The 11,461-nt window shown below is 52.4% G+C and overlaps 1 long non-coding RNA gene across 1 annotated transcript; it reads right to left on the bottom strand.

Moving 5' to 3' along the window:
• Positions 1 to 678: 678 nt before the first annotated feature.
• Positions 679 to 9,883, bottom strand: LOC139703918 (uncharacterized). The gene is made up of 3 exons (XR_011705996.1): positions 9,770 to 9,883; positions 8,399 to 8,499; positions 679 to 751 (listed from the first exon to the last, which is right to left on the bottom strand). It is a non-coding gene; the product is annotated as an uncharacterized lncRNA (long non-coding RNA).
• Positions 9,884 to 11,461: the final 1,578 nt, after the last annotated feature.

Here is an 11,461-nt window from a genome sequence, read left to right as displayed (position 1 = left end):
CCATGAAATGGTAAGGGGTTGGTTCAGGGCATGGTGTCTGATAGCGGAAAGGCAGGCACGAAAATTGGGAAGTCCAGGAAGGAAGACTTTCACCATATGAATGAATCAACCAACCATCCATCCATCCACCCATCTACCCATCCACCCATCCATCCACCCATCCACCCACCCATCCATCCACCCATCCACCCACCCATCCATCCATCATCCACCATCCACCCATCTATCCACCCACCCATCCATCCATCCATCCACCCATACATCTATCCATCCACCATCCACCCATCTATCCACCCACCCATCCATCCATCCACCCATCCATCCGCTCATCTGTGTAATTTTCCATCTACCTGTCCATCTGTTCATCCATTTTTCTATTCATTCAGTCACCTGTCCATCTACTCATCCATCTGCCCATCCATCATCCATCCATCCATCCATGCATCCACCCGTTTATTTAATCATCTGTCCATCTGACCATTCATCCACCCACCCATCCACCCATCCATCTCTCTACCCACCTGACTATCCATCCATCCATCATCCATTCTTCCATTTATCATCCTTCGACCTGCCCATCCAACTATCTACCCATGGACTCCTGCAGCCACCCACCCACCCGTCTAACTCTCTATCCGTTCATCCATCCAGATACCCACACATCCATCCATTCCTCACCTCTTCATCCATCCCTTTGTGCACACATCCATTCGACACGCATGCATGGTGCGATATCAAGAGCTTCCCCAACCTGGAAGGACAAGGACACGTATATATGGGCAAGTTAACAGGACTCCCGCTCCATGAAGAAGGACCCTGGGCACCTAGGAAGGGAGACGAGCCTGAGATCAGAAACTCAGAAGACTAGGGCTCCATTTGACATCCTGTGACCCGCATCGAAACATGTCCCCCTACTCAGACAGTCTGGTGATAACAGTGAAGTGAGGTGGAATGTGAGTGGGACAGGGGATGAGTTCAGTATTTTTGCAAGTAGCGGGCAGAAATTAGTTTGTCACGTATAAGGGATATTGGAAGCATGGGACAATCGTCATTCATGACAGTCTTGTTTAAGGAACAACACGGACTCCAGAGTGGTCACAAAACAATCACTCATCATGGCGGATGAGCCATATGGGGAAATCTGAGGATAGAAGACCTTGAACGTGCACCCCCAAGGACGTTGGCTTGTAGGCAGTGACAGAGTGTGTGGGGCACAGAGAAGGGAAAGATCATGCCTCTGCACAAACTGGATTCCAATAGGGAGTTGCTAGAAGAAGGGAAATCAGCGAGGAATCCATTGGTATAACCGAGCTTTGGGAAAACCACCGAACAGGGACACCCCAGAGTCACGGACGTCAGGGAAATCGTGAAAGAAGGTGAGTCGGGTAAGGAAAAGCAAAGTCGGCTAAAATTTCAAAACCGAGGAGTCAGCATCCAGCAACGTCAGCACAAAACACAGTTTCTGACTTGTCTTGAGGGAAAAGGAGCGATAAATGAGGGATTTGAGCAGTTGGGACGTTGTCCACCATGATCTGATGCCCTCTCAGTGACCAGAATCACCAACGGCCGCCATCTTTGTATGTTGTGAGAATTGGAAAGCTAGAAGTACCTTCCTGGATTTCTTTGCCTATAAATGGTGTATTCGTAAGATTTTCACCACTGTAACAAAATCCCTGAGGAAATCAACTTACAGGAGGAAAGATTCGTTAGGGTTCAGAGTTTCAGAAGTTTGGTTCCATGGTCACTTGGCGCCATGGTTTTGAACGTTTGGTCAAGTAGGACATCATGGTGGGGAGACTATGGCGGAGGAAAGTTCTCAGCTCATGGCGGTCAGGAATAAGGAAGAGCAAGGATAGAGCCAGGGACAAGGTATAGTCCCCAATGATAAGCCACCAAGGACCCACTCCCTCCAAGTCGGTCCCATCTTGTGCCGTTTTCCCCACCTCCGGGTGGACGATTCAGTTACTAATGGATTAATCCACTGATGAGCCCAGAGACCTCTGGATCCAATCCCCTCCCCAACGCCCCACTCTGGACATGGCAGCATGGGATGGGGTTCAAAGTCTTCAGCGCAGGAGACCCTGGGGGACCCAATCCATGCAAATGGTTAAATGGACGTGAACAAAGAGGACGAGCAGGTCCTCAGAGGAAGTGACTTTCCTCTGGGTCTCGGAAAAGCGAGAGAGACGCGGCTTTTAAAGGATCCCATTTCAGACGGTGCCACCACTAAGAGGCTCCCCCCGGGAACTGGATAGAGCAAGAACTAAGGTGGCCCGAGGGTCAACCGGCAAAATCCTCATGCGCAACTCCCCACCAGAACACAATGGGACATCCGTTGAACACCCACAGAGACTGCACGTCCCCATGTAATTGAAGGAACGTGCCAGTCTCCATATTTACATATATTTAGATTGATACACGTATTTATGATATTTGTTTATATATTTACTGAGACAATTTCAATGTACATTTATATATATATATATATATTCCCCCGTTTGGGGAATGTAATTACTGTTAATATTTCGCTCGGGAATTTTTCCTTGTTTCCAACATGCATATTGATAGGTTTCACCCACAGGCAATGCTAGATGCAATATAGAGGCAGAACTCAGGTGCAGGGGCAAAGCAAATATTTGCATATATAAAGCAAACATATATAGATACAAGAGCCCAAGTGTATGTCGTGCGTATATTTGTCTGTGTGCATTTCTGAGGCTGCGCAGGTCGGGCGGCTCTAGCTAAGGCTTGAGCGGTCACCAGGTTCCTGCACTCTGGGGACCTCAGCTCTGACATGAATCCACACACTCCCCACGTCTAAAGGGATTGGAAAGAAATGGGTGGAAAGTCAACAGGAATCGCACAGATGCTCTCCAGCTGCCGGAATCTGACAGGCGGCCCCCTGTCAATCATTCCTTCTATCGGGTTTCTCTTGATGCTTTGCAAAGGAATTATTTTAGCTTTGGGGAAAATCTTCTTATCCCAAAATAAAGGATCGCGGGGAGACTGAGTGTGCCCTGGCCGGGGGCGGGGGGGGGGGGGGCTGGAGGCTGGCTCCGCCAGGAAGAAGAAAAGGGTGCTGACCCCTCTTGGCCTTGGGAATGGAAGAGGGGGTGACCCTCCTGCACCGTGTAGCTCACAGCGGGAACCCCCAGGACCCTCCCTTGGGTCTTAGGATCCTTCCCAGGATTCAGTGGTTGGTCTGATTCCAGCAAAAGGAAAATTGAGTGCGACTCTCTAGAAAACACCCATTCCTAGTTGTTTTGAAAATTTACTTAAATTTCTAAAAAAAAAAAAAATCCGACCCGATGTATCCGGAGAGATGCTCAGGGTCTGCAACCGCCATGTGCAATGTGGGTCCGGGTTTGAGAAGATGGAGACGTTCAAGCAGCAGACGGTCAGGTGATGCCCTTGTGGACAAAATGGAACTCTATTTTAAGAGACGGCATCCCAGCTAGGAAGGAGGATGGGACATCCCGTGTCCATCACAATATGGTTAAGAAGATTTTGGGAGGAAAATGTGGAAAACGCCAATTCCCGAGCTGGAAGGGACCCAACAGGACACGGGGACACCCAGCACTGGGACCACTTTTCTTCCCGACTCCATGCTTGGGGTCACTAGTCACGGAGAGACACAGCAATCCTCTCCAAAGGCCAGCCTGGCTGACCGGTCCATTAGTCACGGTGGCTGGATTCTGGTGAGCCACCCAGTGTCCACTAAGTCAGAGAAGCATGGACGAGTTTCCTAAAAGAGATTCACGGGGTCAAGTGCATGTCCTCCCGTCCAGTGTCCAGCATCCAGTGTCCAGCTGACAGCAAGCGCAGAACATGCCCATGTGTATGTGATCGCTTCATCCACCACCCATGATATTGCTCCAGAAACTGGTCAATTAGGATGTTCCTCATTCTTCCAGGTGGATGTCCAGCCTGGGCCACCCGGAGGACCATTTCCAAAATAATGGCGTGGTTCCCAGGCGCACAAGTTGAGGGTGTAGACGTGTCTTTGGGGGAAAGGAAAGGGAACGTGGAGACTCGTGAAGCTGTGAGCCCTCTCCAACATCCCTGAAGGACTTCGAGGGACGTGTGGCATCTAGGTCACCAGAAGGTCCTCAGAAGGTGGGTTCTGCCACGAGTCTGGGACACTCACGGCCGTACGTCCGCCTGAGGGTTTGGAATAAGTTTGTTTTCAGAACAAAATGCAAAGACCTGGGCTAAGGACCTGGCAGTGTCCTCGTGTCCCAATAACTCATTATAAAAACCCAAGAATAACAATCTAGGTTTTTTTGGGGCGTGGAGGACGAATCTGTCAAGAAAGTGCTCAGGAAAAAATCATCTCAAGGTGCAACAGAGAAGCGGAAGGAAGAGTCGGGGTGCAGTTCGGTTTCTTGCCTGGTTTGTTTCTCCCCCTCCTGTGCATCAGGAGGACGGGCTCACTTCCCTTAGTCAAGGTCTTTCCTGTCATGTCACATGACGTCGGCGGCATCTGACTACCCGTCTGAGGACCTTTGACCCCTTCCTTTCCCCTGGTACAGAGCATGGTGAGCATCTCATGAAATGGACTGATCTGATGGTGATGGTGGTGATGGAGGTGATAGTGATGGAGGTGATGGAGGTGATGGAGGTGGTGATGGAGGTGATGGTAGTGATGGAGGTGATGGTGGTGATGGTGGTGACAATGGTGATGAAGATGGTGGTGATGGAGGTGATGGTACGTGGTAATGGAGGTGATGGAGGTGATGGAGGTGATGGTGGTGATGGTGGTGATGGAGGTGATGATGGTGATGGTGATGGTGGTGATGGAGGTGATGGTGGTGATAGTGATGGAGGTAATGGTGGTAATGGAGGTGATGGTGGTGATGGAGGTGATGGTGGTGATGGTGGTGATGGAGGTGATGATGGTGATGGTGATGGTGGTGATGGAGGTGATGGTGGTGATAGTGATGGAGGTAATGGTGGTAATGGAGGTGATGGTGGTGATGGAGGTGATGGTGGTGATGGTGGTGATGGAGGTGATGATGGTGATGGTGATGGTGGTGATGGTGGTGATGATGGAGGTGATGGAGGTGATGGTGGTGATAGTGATGGAGGTAATGGTGGTAATGGTGGTGATGGAGGTGATGGAGGTGATGGTGGTGATGGAGGTAATGATGGTGATGATGGTGATGAAGATGGTGGTGAAGGAGATGATGGTGGTGATGGAGGTGATGGTGATGATGATGGTGATGGTGATGATGATGGTGATGGAGGTGATGGTGACACAGGTGATGGTGATGGAGGTGATGGAGGTGATGGAAGTGATAGTGGTGATGGTGATGATGGAGGTGATGGTGGTGATGGTGATGGAGGTAATGGTGGTGATGATGATGATGGTGGTGATGGAGGTGATGGTGATGGAGGTGATGGAGGTAATGGAGGTGATGGTGGTGATGGTGGTGATGGAGGTGATGATGGTGATGATGGTGATGAAGATGGTGGTGATGGTGGTGAAGGAGATGATGGTGGTGATGGAGGTGATGGTGATGATGATGATGATGGAGGTGATGGTGACACAGGTGATGGTGATGGAGGTGATGGAAGTGATAGTGGTGATGGTGATGATGGAGGTGATGGTGGTGATGGTGATGATGATGATGATGGAGGTGATGGTGACACAGGTGATGGTGATGGAGGTGATGGAAGTGATAGTGGTGATGGTGATGATGGAGGTGATGGTGGTGATGGTGATGATGGAGGTGACGGTGGTGATGGTGATGGAGGTAATGGTGGTGATGGTGGTGATGGAGGTGATGGTGATGGAGGTGACGGAGGTAATGCTGGTGATGGAGGTGATGATGGTGATGGAGGTGATGGTGGTGATGGTGATGGTGACGGTGGAGTTGATGGTGATAATGGTGACAGTGATTGTGACAATGGTGGTGATGGTGATGACGATGGTGATGGTGATGGAGGTGATAATGGTGATGGAGGTGATGGTGATGATGATGGTGACGGTGGTGTTGATGGTGATAATGGTGACAGTGATTGTGACAATGGTGGTGATGGTGATGACGATGGTGATGGTGATGATTCACTTCCCAACTCTGGGTAGACTGACATTGAGTCACCCCAGCCTGGCACAGGACGCCAGCCATTCTGCAGTCGAAACGTCACTTACTGCAGCGACAGAGATCAACACCTGTCACCAGCAGCTCGGCTCCGAGCAAAGGCTCGTGACTTCACGCTGAAAGTCTCTAGAGTTGGGGACAGCAGCGGGAGGGGGGAAGGAGCCCTGGCAGCAGCCCGGGTGCTGACCCGTGGGACACAGAGGCGGTCACCTCCAGGGTGAACTGCTTCTGTCACCTGCGGGATTCCTGACTTTCCCATGCGATTACCCATCACGGGGCGACCCTGCTCCCTCCCTGGCTCTGTCCCCCAGAGAATGAGCTGAGCTGGGGGGGACAGTGTCGTCAGGTAAGGTCCAGAGCCTCCTGTCCCCTCTCTGCTGGGTACTACTCTGCTTCAAAGTTCCCAGTGGCTGTCCCCTCTGTTCTCCTGACTCCTGCACAATGTCATGCTTCGTAAGAAGATGGTGGCTCAGCTCTTCCGTGAGGTGGCATCAGGTGGCCCTGTGACTCAAAGCCACCCAAGGGACGGCCATTGCGATGGGCGGCAGGATTGCTCATCATCTAGGGGGCCCGGAGGACGGAGGCTCCACCAACACTGGGCAGCCTCCTCCCCAGCATCTGCGGAGCCCAGGACTTGACCAGATGCCAGCAAACAGCCGCCCACGGAAGCTGACGGTGCGTCATTAAGCAAGGTCCCTTGTGAGAAGCAGCAGCCACCGTCGAATGCTGAACAAAGGCACGGTCAGCGTCCCCTGGTACCCACAGGTGGCTTTTGGAGCCCACCAATGTGTACGATCCCTCCAACAGGTTCCACACTGACCCGTCCTGGACACAAAGAGGTGGACACCATGGTAAGAGGCGGGTCCTGTCCACAGCTGGACCCCAGGACCTGTGAGTGGGACCTGGTGTGGGAACAGGGTCTCTGCAGAGGTCGTCAGTGCAGGGTCCTGAGATGGGCTCCTCCTGGGTCAGGGGGCCCTCGTGCAATGGCCGTGTCCTCCCAAGAGACAGAGGAGGGGACACAGACCCAGAGGAGGAGCCCCGTGGAGACGGAGGCAGAGACTGCAGTGAGGGGCCACCAGCCCAGGGCCACCTGGAGCCCAGGAGCTGGACAGGCAGGAGGAGCCCCCTGGACACCGTGCAGGGAGCTCAGCCGGGGACCCTGGTCCAGCCTCCGCCCTCCAGGGCTGGGGAGGACAATCTTATTATTATCATCGTGCGATGGTGGCCATCGAACCTGTTGGTGTCATCATCCTTGAATGATAATACAACGTCCATTTCCAGCACAGTCTCTGCCCCCAACTTCCTCTCTGCCATGTCATGGATTTCTGTCGGAAGCAGATTTGTGATGTCCCTTGCCATCGGGATTCATGTTGGGCGCCATCTGCTCCAACCAGCTCCCCCTGATCAGTCACCCTCCGCCATATTGAGCCCCAGGATTCCTCCTTTGTATCTAAAAAAAATAATTCGTAGAAACGCACAGGACTGAAGTCCATTGGGGGACTCTCAGGTGGGGACTTGGCTACACCATGACTCATCACTGGTGACGTGTTTGGGTTCTAGGTGAAGAAGGACGGACGGAACGCCTTGGGAGGAGACGTGGACCAACAGCCTTTGGAGGACGGGCTCCGGTTCCTCCCAGCTCGGTCCTCGGAGGTTGGACGCTCTGCTGGCCCATTGAAGACCACTGCTCTGCCCTCATCTCCCCCCTCCTGCTCCCCAATGACACGTCATGGTTGTCACTCGATGTGCAATTCCATTTTGCAATCCACAGCGCCCAGGGCGGGGGTCTTGGTTCTGATGACCCCCTGACTCCCATTCACCAGGCGATGGCCACAGGGTGGGCAGCTCCAAGCATCGTGGCCAAGCCAAGAAGCAAGATGGCGGCCGGAGGCAGAGGATGGTCCATGGGACCCAGGAAGGAGGTGAGGTGCTTTCCCCGAGCCCCAGATTCCCTTCCTCGCTCTGCATCGCCTCCTGGCTCCAATCTCTCCCCCTCTGGATGTTTTCGGGGATCCCCTTGAGTCCACCAGAGACGCGACGCCCACTGGACCCTGGAGCCAAGGGTAGATGCTCAAACTGGGGTGTCTCCCAAGGGCCCACGGACGGAGGGCTTGGAACCCAAGGAAGCAAGGTCCAGAGGTGGGCTTCCCGGAGGTGACTGGATCCACGTCAGAGATAAGGACATGGCCCCAGGAGGCAAGAAGGAGAATCCAAGGACAAGAAGATATTGTCCCCAAAGGCACAGCCCAGTGACCCCCTTCTCCAGCCACCTCCCACCTGCCTTGACTTACCTCCTGGTTCATTTGGGGACTCACAGTATCCAAGATCCAGTCCCTGGTGGCCGACTCCATGGCTCTGGCCCAAGGGGAGCAGAACAAGATGGCGGCAGGGCCTGGAGGAGGAGAGCAGCTCAGGACAGGGCACCAGGGAGCAGAGAGAGCTCTGCTCACCAGGGACAGGACAGAGACCCCAAAGGCACAGCCCAGGGACCCCCTCCTCCAGCCACACCCCACCTGCTGCAGTCTCCACTTAGTGAGTCCAAACAAGTGGATTAATCCACTATGAGTCTACACCTCTCCTAACCCAGTCATGTCACAATATGGCGGCAGGGCCTGGAGGAGGAGAGCAGCTCAGCACAGGGCACCAGGGAGCAGAGAGGGAGAGAGCGGAGCCAGGGACAGGATATAGTCCCCAAGAGCACTCCCCAGTGACCCTCTCCATCCAACTAGGTCCCCTTTAATCAAAGCTTGGTGTCTCCCGAGGACCGCTTGGGGACTTTAGAGCTTGGATGGCACCCGCTAAAGATGAGCAGAGCTGTGGGCGGGAACCTGCCACTCAGCGACTCCCGCCCACACCCTACGGGTCCGTGGTGGTGCATGTGGGTGTCGGAGCTCAGGCAGCAGATGCTCATCCTGCAGAGACAGAGCCTCCGGCGGGAGGCTGAGTTGTGCAGACGCAGGATTTCTGGACAGAGGCTGCTTTTTGAGCCCCTGCGTGCGGTTCAAGGCCATGCCGTCACCTGGCTGGTTTGGAGTATAGAAGGATGGAAGGAGACGGAGCCCCATGCCCGCCAGCGCACGGGACCCCGTCTCCATTTCTTGCTGGGACTCTGTCGCGGGTGCATCCTCCACAAAACCAACAAACATCAGAAACAGCTCCATACTCTCTCTATATATATCCTGATTAAAAAGTGGGCGGCAGACCTAAGTGGGCACTTGTTGAAAGAAGCTAGAAGTGGCCAGCAGGCTTATCAAATAATGCCCAGCATCACTGACCATCAGAGAAATGGAAAAGCCAAACCTCAATGAGACACCACCTCTCTCCAGTGAGACTGGCCTCTATCAAAATGGCAGGTGTGGGTGATGATGTGGGGGAAAGAAGCCCTTTTGGAGATGCTGGTGGGAATTTTAGTTGGTACATGGAAAACAGTATGGCGGCTCCTCAAAAAATTCAAAAGAGCTGCGCATGTTGGCATCATCCGGAAATCCCAGCAGCTTGGGAGGCTGAGGCAGGAGGACCGCCATATGGGAGGCCAGCCTCAGCAACTTAGCAACGTCCTAAGCAACAGAGCAAAGGAGGCCCTGAACACATTCCATTTTCATTACTGTCACTAGATACCCAAGGCCGGGTACTTTAAAGAGTACAGAAGTTTCCTTACTCACATTTCCATTTCTAAAAGCCCAAAGATTACGGTGGTGCTCCGTCTGGCGACGGCCTCTGGGACTTGAATCAACCTCCGCAGCTGCAGACTCCACATGCACAAATGGTTCCCATCAAGGATCTAAAATATCTGGAGAGAAAAGACGGATCCTGACTGAGCGTGCACAAACTTTTTTCAAGAGTGAATATAAATGAGCAGGTAAGTCCGTGATCAGGAATCTGCAAATAACCTATCAAAGTGGGTTCACGGCGTCTGCGGCTTAGACCCAGCGCTCAGCTGGGACAGTAAACGCGGCTGGTGACCGTTGGGAGCCCGGGCAGTGTTCCCCGGGAGCTGGGAGAGGGAACAGGTCGTCCGTCAGGGTCAGCTGCTGTTTTTGCAAAAAATAAGGGTCATGAAGCCGACGGGAAGGTCATCTCAAGGTCATTTGGAGACGCACAGGCCTGTGCATGGACAAAGGCCAGTCCCGACCCAGCGTCCGAGGAGGAGGAGTGGATCATATGCCCAAGGGACTGGTCCAACTGGGGGACCATAATGGGCATCTGAAGGATGGCATAAATAGATAGACAGACAGACAGATGACAGCTGGGTGGACAGATGAAGGACAGAGACTCTGTCCTGCAGGTCTCCCCTGCACTGGGGGCCTCTGGGGCTGGGGCTCTCTGGGGTGGGCTGTGCTGTGCGCTGCAGGAGGTGGAGCAGCCTCTCTGGGCCCCACACACCAGGAGCCAGGAGCAGCCCCACCCAGGGTGTGAGAGCCACCTGGACAGACAGCATGGGTAGATGACAGAGAGATAGATGGACGATAGATACATACATAGATACACAGATGGACAGACAGGATTAGTAGATAATAGATAAATAGATAGGCAGACAGGATTGGTAGATAATAGATAGATAGGCAGAGAGATAGATGATAGATAGATGACAGACAGACAGATGACAGCTGGGTGGACGGATGATGGACAGAGACTCTGTCCTGCAGGTCTCCTCGGCACTGGGGGCCTCTGGGGCTGGGGGCTCTCTGGGGTGGGCTGTGCTGTGCGCTGCAGGAGGTGGAGCAGCCTCTCTGGGCCCCACACACCAGGAGCCCCACCCAGGGTGTGAGAGCCCCCTGGACAGACAGAATGGGTAGATGACAGAGAGATAGATAGACAGACAGGGTGGGTAGATGACAGGTAGATAGATAGACAGATAGATTGATAGACAGGAAGGATAGATGATAGAAGATAGATAGATGGTAGACAGAAGTGGTAGATGACAGATAGATAGATAGATACATGGATAGACAGATGATAGATAGATAGCCAGGATGGATAGATGATAGATAAATGATAGATGGACAGGATGGATAGACGATAGGTAGATAGATTGGACAGATCGATAGGTGATAGATACACATATATGCACACTGTCCTGTATATAAAATATGCACTAAGACCAAAAACATATATACTGACAGATACTGGATTCACTAATATATATCGCTTTTGTCTATTTACTAAAATACATATATCACAACACAATAATTAATACATATATTAATATGCATGCAAAACATAGGGACACATATAAAATGCGTATTAGTCAAATATATATATATATATATATATATATATATATATAGAGAGAGAGAGAGAGAGAGAGAGAGAGAGAGAGAGAGAGAGAGGGACAGAGGGAGTGAGAGAGAAAG

Source organism: Marmota flaviventris, unplaced genomic scaffold (assembly GCF_047511675.1).
Source record: "Marmota flaviventris isolate mMarFla1 unplaced genomic scaffold, mMarFla1.hap1 Scaffold_1338, whole genome shotgun sequence".
NCBI lineage: Eukaryota > Metazoa > Chordata > Mammalia > Rodentia > Sciuridae > Marmota > Marmota flaviventris.
The sequence above is the reverse complement of the archived record's forward strand: the minus strand, read 5'-3'. Positions and strand labels throughout refer to the sequence as shown.